This window comes from Rana temporaria, chromosome 4 (genome assembly GCF_905171775.1).
Source record: "Rana temporaria chromosome 4, aRanTem1.1, whole genome shotgun sequence".
In the NCBI taxonomy this organism is placed as follows: domain Eukaryota; kingdom Metazoa; phylum Chordata; class Amphibia; order Anura; family Ranidae; genus Rana; species Rana temporaria.
Genome location: NC_053492.1, coordinates 71,249,920 through 71,257,572, shown reverse-complemented (window position 1 = coordinate 71,257,572; position 7,653 = coordinate 71,249,920).

The window sequence follows — 7,653 nt, the reverse complement described above, 5'->3', positions numbered from 1 at the left end:
GCACTTGTAGTGAAAAGTGTATTTGCCTTTCGTAAAACACCCCCAGTATGCCATTAAGAGAGTTAAGTGTCTGTCATTTAGTGCAGTAGATTGAGAACCCATACCGGGAGGGAAGTCGGGATTATGAACAATAGGAGTGAGTGGACTGTGGGTAGAGGAAATGTCAAGCTCTGTGGTCACCCTATGAAACACTCCCAATGTCATCCCCTGCTAGAGGGTGTTATGTAGGGATGAGCTTCAAGTTCGAGTCAAACTCATGTTCGACTCGAACATTGCCTGTTCGAACGAAAAGTGAGCAATTTGGGGTGTTCGCGGCAAATTCAAAAAGCCGCGGAACACCCTGTTAAAGTCTATGAGAGAAATCTAAACTGCTAATTTTAAAGGCTAATATGCAAGTTATTGTCCTAAAAAGTGTTTGGGGACCTGGGTCCTGCCTCAGGGGACATGTATCAATGCAAAATTTTTTTTTAAAAACAGACGTTTTTTTGGGAGCATGTGTATAGGGGGGGGGATGTGTATAGTATGCCTGTGAAGTAGCGCTTGTTTGCTGTGCTTAGAAGAACTGTCCCTGCACAAAGTGTAATTTCCGAAGGAAAAAAAGTCATTTAAAATCACTCGCGGCTATAATGAATTGTCGGCTCCCAGCAATTCAGAGAAAAGTCATTCATAAAAAATGAAAATAAGCGCAGGGGACCCGTCAAATAAAAAAAAGAAATGACGTGGGGTTCCCCCCAAATATCCATTCCAGACCCTTCAGGTCTGGTGTCGATTTTAAGGGGAACTCCACCCCAATTTTTTTTAAAAAAGTGAAAAGAATTGTAAAACAGCCCGGCGAATGACGCGGCTTGAACCAGTGACAGCTCTTATATAGGTGAGGCGGGGCCACCCGTCACGTGACCCCGTCCCCCTCTGATGCAAGGGAGAGCCCAGGCTTCCCCAGTGACGTAGTCAGAGGGTGTGTCATAAAGGGGATGGGGTCATGTGACGGGTGGCCCCGCCTCACCTATATAAGAGCTGTCACTGGCTCAAGACACGTCATTTGCCCGGACTGTCTCCTTCCAAGGAGACCCAATCTTTGTTTTTACCATGACAATTACAGTCAAGGATTCTCTTTAAGTGTGCAGCATGATGATAGAGTTTAAAATCTGGAAGGCCTATCACATTCTTTGGGCTTAGTGAGAATGTTAAGACTAATACGTGGTTTTTGTCCCATCCATATGAAGATGCGAACAATGGAATAAAGTTGTTTAAAAAAATTGTGGGGGGGGGGGGGGGGTGAAGCTGGTAAAGTGTGGAGATATATACAATATAGGCAATATTGTCATTTTAAGTATGGCTGCCCTACCAAACCAAGAGAAGAGTTTAAACGTCTACCTGTTCAAATCAAGTTGTATGTTGTTCAGAAGGGGTTGAAAATTAGTTTGGTAGATGTCCGTAAGTTTGGCTGTGAGTCCAACTCCTAAGTATTTGAGTGCTGAGGTTTCACATGCACTGTTCTTCTAAGTGCCACTTGCACTGCCACCCTGCCTAACAGCCACCCCCTATGCTTCAATAACGTACACCTTACCAAAGTGAAAAACCTTGCTGCTGGAAACTTGCATTGTGCCACTAACATGGCTAAGAACTTCTTCACCTGTGTTGCCAGTGCTTTTGAGTCGCCGATACCATACTGTTTGAAACTGTTATGCTAAGTACTTTGCTGCTGTTACTGCAGACACATTACTAGTGTTGGTGATTGCGATTGTTGCTCCACTTCTTATCTGCTTACCTTCAACCTAACCAAATAATAATTGTGCAACCTTCCTTTGAACTCTGTGTGCCATTCTTCCAACTTGGGTACCAACCACCTAGCCCCACCCACACCTGGCTACCCCCTTAGATAGAACAAATGGGAAGAACTTGCCTGGAAAAACAAATCCAATTAAAGAGCCAATTAAAGAGCTAAAGACAGGTGAAAAGTGAGAACTGCATTTCTAACACCTTGCTACTTGAGGGCAAGGCTTAGCTCTGAAGGAGGTTTCCGTTTTATTTTTGGGGAGAAATCAGGGACTAAAACTTGCATTATGCATCTGAAGGTCTTCCTGGATGCAAAGAAAAATAACGAAGGTTGTAATGTTTGCACCCAATGCTTCCCTGTCAAATTAAAATGTCCTTAATGGCCACCCAGGCATTATTCTCGAAAAGGGGATAGTGATTGGGGACTGTTATATTATTATCAAGTCCTGTTGTTTAGCAACCTGACTGGTGTATACAATCAGTTGGCAACCCTATGCATCCAGTCTTGACCACAATCCTATGTATGAATCTTACGTGTGAATCCTATGTGTACGGCCAGTTCTTTTCCCTAGCATGAATTGAGCTACAAATAGTCCAGTCACTGCCAGTCTTGTTTTCTCTGTTCTTTATCACTGGCATCTCTTTCAACTTAATATTCTACTTTTCTTTTATTATTCACTGAAGTCCTGTAAAATTACATTATTGCATGATAGAATGAACACATGAAGCAGTACACGTGATGAAGCCAGCACATTGTGTAAAAAGCAAAAACGCCAACCTCTTCCATTTTTTAAATGTGCAAAGAGGCCTCGTTCTACAAGGAGAATGCTGAGGAACATTTAATCAGCTGGAATAGTGTGTGCCCTGTAAAGTCTGCTTCCTGTTGGATGGCTGAGTGTTGAGGAGAGCCAAGACTCACTGTCATAGGACAATCAAATTATCAGATGGGGCTGATAGAAAAATTGGAAAATTATGATTTGGAGATAAGTGAAGTCAGAGGGGATTGTACAAGTCATAGATTTACATCTGGATCTGAGGGGGACATGCAAGGAAAATAAAAAACAGCATTTTAGATTGCACATGATTAGATGATAAAATCAGCAGAGCTTCCCTTCATTTTAGATCTTCCCCTCAGATCTACAGCGACTGTACTTCCAAGTGTACTTTCAGTGCACTTACAAGTGCACTTGTAGTGAAAAGTGGATTTGCCTTTCGTAAAACACCCCCAGTATGCCATTAAGAGAGTTAAGTGTCTGTCATTTAGTGCAGTAGATTGAGAACCCATAACGGGAGGGAAGTCGGGATTATGAACAATAGGAGTGAGTGGACTGTGGGTAGAGGAAATGTCAAGCTCTGTGGTCACCCTATGAAACACTCCCAATGTCATCCCCTGCTAGAGGGTGTTATGTAGGGATGAGCTTCAAGTTCGAGTCAAACTCATGTTCGACTCGAACATTGCCTGTTCGATCGAACAGTGAACAATTTGGGGTGTTCGCGGCAAATTCAAAAACCGGCGGAACACCCTGTTAAAGTCTATGAGAAAAATCTTAACTGCTAATTTTAAAGGCTAATATGCAAGTTATTGTCCTAAAAAGTGTTTGGGGACCTGGGTCCTGCCCCAGGGGACATGTATCAATGCAAAAAAAAGTTTTAAAAACAGACGTTTTTTTGGGAGCAGTGATTTTAATAATGAGTAAAGTGAAACAATAAAAGTGAAATATTCCTTTAAATTTCGTATCTGGGGGGGGGGGGTGTATAGTATGCCTGTGAAGTAGCGCTTGTTTGCTGTGCTTAGAAGAACTGTCCCTGCACAAAGTGTAATTTCTGAAGGAAAAAAAGTCATTTAAAATCACTCGCGGCTATAATGAATTGTCGGCTCCCAGCAATTCAGAGAAAAGTCATTAATAAAAAATGAAAAAAAGCGCAGGGGTCCCGTCAAATAAAAAAAAGAAATGACGTGGGGTTGCCCCCAAATATCCATTCCAGACCCTTCAGGTCTGCTGTAGATTTTAAGGGGAACTCCACCCCAAATTTTTTAAAAAAAGTGTAAAGAATTGTGACAGCTAGTGACAGCTCTTATATAGGTGAGGCGGGGCCACCCGTCACGTGACCCCGTCCCCCTCTGATGCAAGGGAGAGCCCAGGCTTCCCCAGTGACGTAGTCAGAGGGTGTGTCATAAAGGGGATGGGGTCATGTGATGGGTGGCCCCGCCTCACCTATATAAGAGCTGTCACTGGCTCAAGACACGTCATTTGCCCGGACTGTCTCCTTCCAAGGAGACCCAATCTTTGTTTTTACCATGACAATTACAGTCAAGGATAGTGATTGGGGACTGTTATATTATTATCAAGTCCTGTTGTTTAGCAACCTGACTGGTGTATACAATCAGTTGGCAACCCTATGCATCCAGTCTTGACCACAATCCTATGTGTGAATCTTACGTGTGAATCCTATGTGTACGGCCAGTTCTTTTCCCTAGCATGAATTGAGCTACAAATAGTCCAGTCACTGCCAGTCTTGTTTTCTCTGTTCTTTATCACTGGCATCTCTTTCAACTTAATATTCTACTTTTCTTTTATTATTCACTGAAGTCCTGTAAAATTACATTATTGCATGATAGAATGAACACATAAAGCAGTACACGTGATGAAGCCAGCACATTGTGTAAAAAGCAAAAACGCCAACCTCTTCCATTGTTTAAATGTGCGAAGAGGCCTCGTTCTACAAGGAGAATGCTGAGGAACATTTAATCAGCTGGAATAGTGTGTGCCCTGTAAAGTCTGCTTCCTGTTGGATGGCTGAGTGTTGAGGAGAGCCAAGACTCACGGTCATAGGACAATCAAATTATCAGATGGGGCTGATAGAAAAATTGGAAAATTGTGATTTGGAGATAAGTAAAGTCAGAGGGGATTGTACAAGTCATAGATTCACATCTGGATTTGATTATACTTTGTGTAATCTGTGGCCAGTTAGCTTCTAATTTCTCGGAGAAACAGTACTGTACTGAGATATGAACTATTATAAATGGGTCCAGTAGTATACAGAAGAAGTCTGTGGCATGTCAAAGGATGATGCTTCCAACAGTTGAAGCAGCAGTAAACCGCAGCATTTAAAAAAAAAATACCCTGCAAGGCAATGTCATAATGTGCTAGTATGCATCGCATACTAGCACATTATGAAATACCTACCTTAGAACAAAGCCCTTCTGTGGGGCGCTGTCACCGCTGACGGAGCTTCCATCTTCACCTGGTCTTCCTTCTTGGTTCACAGGCTACGGCTGGAGCCACGATGACATCACTCCCACGTATGTGTGTGGGAGCCCTCGGCTCCGGCACCAAGCTCTGAGTGCCGTACCTTCAGAGTGCATGCGTTGGTGACATCGCAGACTGCATCCAATGTGAATATTTACTAAACACTGCAAGTTTAGGACATATTCACTGTACAGGTAAGCCTTATCATAGGGTGCAAAAAAATGAGTTTAGTACCACTTGAAAGCATACCTAAAGCCAAACCTTTTTGTCTAATTTTGGAAAATTTGGTAAGGGTAAGGCCCCTAACAAGTGTTTTCTTTGCTGTTCTATTGGGGAGATTTTCCTTTCATTCCTGTCTTAAAATCAATCATGTGAGGGGAGGGCAACTATAATTGGAACAAGTGTCCACATTGCAATAATTCTTCTCTAGTCCTGTTAAAGTGACTTAAAATCAACTCCAAATTTTAGATTGTGCTCTACTTTCAGTCTTATAGGGCGTACACATGATCAGAAATTCTGACAACAAAACCGTGGATTTTTTTCACAAAGAATTTTGGCTCAAACTTGTCTTGCATACACAAGGTCACATAAATGTTTTCGGAAAATCCGAACATTGAGATTAAGAACGCGGTGACGTACAACACTACGACAAGCCAAGAGCATGCGTAGGATTTTTGTGCGTCGGAATTGAATACGGACAATCAGAATTTCCAACAAGAATTTTTGCTGTCGGAAAAATTGAGAACCAGTTCTCAAATTTTTCTTGTCAGAAATTCCGACAGCAAATGTCCGATGGAGCATACATGCGGTCGGAATATCCGACCAAAAGCTCACATCGAACATTTGTTGTCGGAAATTGCATAAGTAACAATGTTGACAAGCATAAATAGAAGGGACCACCTCCACATGGTCATTTCTATAAAACTAGGATCTAATCCACGCACAGTTCTATGGCCATATTCAATCTCATGCACCCTCTTTTCTTATCATATTTAACATTTTCCCAGCAGCAGCAGAAGAGATGGAATTCTGGCATATTCAAATGAGGCTTCAAATCTGAATATGCAGAGTGTGTAGCGACAAGCAAGCATTTAATTTATCCATATGGAATTATTGCTGCAATCAAGATTTACCATTGGAAATGGGTGAATATGCCATTATCTGTACTGTAATTCATTCCCTTATTATGTTTTGTTATCATGTGAGAGAACAAAGGACTAAAAGTGGCCCCGTCAGGGGAGAAAAATAGGCCAAATAATGGTTCCCTGCAACAAAAGAGCTCTTATCCTCTCTGGTGGCCCATGTGTCCTCGCCTCTGTTCCAGCTTCCATTACTGTCTTTTGTCACTTTTGTCACTTCCAGGAGTGTCGGATGCATGTGCTTGTTATCCCTCACTGGTACTTTGCTCCAACCCATGTGTCACTACATGACTATGGTATACCAGAATTCACCCTGACCGCTAAAGCCCCTTTACAGTTAATACCCCCACTTAACCTTTAATAAATAATGAGACCACTACTTAGTGTTGGAGTAAAAACTGGCCGTAGCAGCCTCCTTTATTTTAAATACTCTTTAAATAATCATAAATAACCAATAACAAAAACCAATAACACATAGAGAAAAAACACTTATTTCCTGAGATAATAACCTCTCTAACATGGTGCTGGACTTTGCAGGACCCATTAACCCTTAACTCGTTAACCTTTAAACTTTGTAACTATGTAACACTTTTTTGGCACTGCGGTGTCCTAACCTCTGGTCATAGGCCTCAAGCCGAAGCTGGCTCAAAGACGACCATTGACCGCAGTGCCCCCATTCACCAACCTTCCAGCTACATTAGTAGACTGGGAACTAGAAACCCCTTCAGGAACCCTCCCACCGCTGGGTACTGGCGTCCATCTTTGGGGTAATATCTTCTCCTGCAAAGTCCAAAAACACCCGCCACTGCCACGACAACGTGATCCATAAACCTGAAAGAAAAGAAAACACCAAAACAGCACCAAACCACATACCAATTTATCCATATACCATCAATACCGTAATCAATAAAACCCCAGAATAAAGGGAGGGTGGGTGGGAACTTCACTCCCCCACGCTGCCTCTGCCCGGGAAACTGAGAGTAAGAGATATCTGTGATCTCTCCTCCCCTGCTCTGCTCCTCCCCCCACAGCTACTAGGGTTTCTGTTAACCCTGTCATGGCCGGCCCTACACTGACTTCCAGTTGAATTCACCCTGACCGCTAAAGCCCCTTTACAGTTAATACCCCCACTTAACCTTTAATAAATAATGAGACCACTACTTAGTGTTGGAGTAAAAACTGGCCGTAGCAGCCTCCTTTATTTTAAATACTCTTTAAATAATCATAAATAACCAATAACAAAAACCAATAACACATAGAGAAAAAACACTTATTTCCTGAGATAATAACCTCTCTAACATGGTGCTGGACTTTGCAGGACCCATTAACCCTTAACTCGTTAACCTTTAAACTTTGTAACTATGTAACACTTTTTTGGCACTGCGGTGTCCTAACCTCTGGTCATAGGCCTCAAGCCGAAGCTGGCTCAAAGACGACCATTGACCGCAGTGCCCCCATTCACCAACCTTCCAGCTACATTAGTAGAC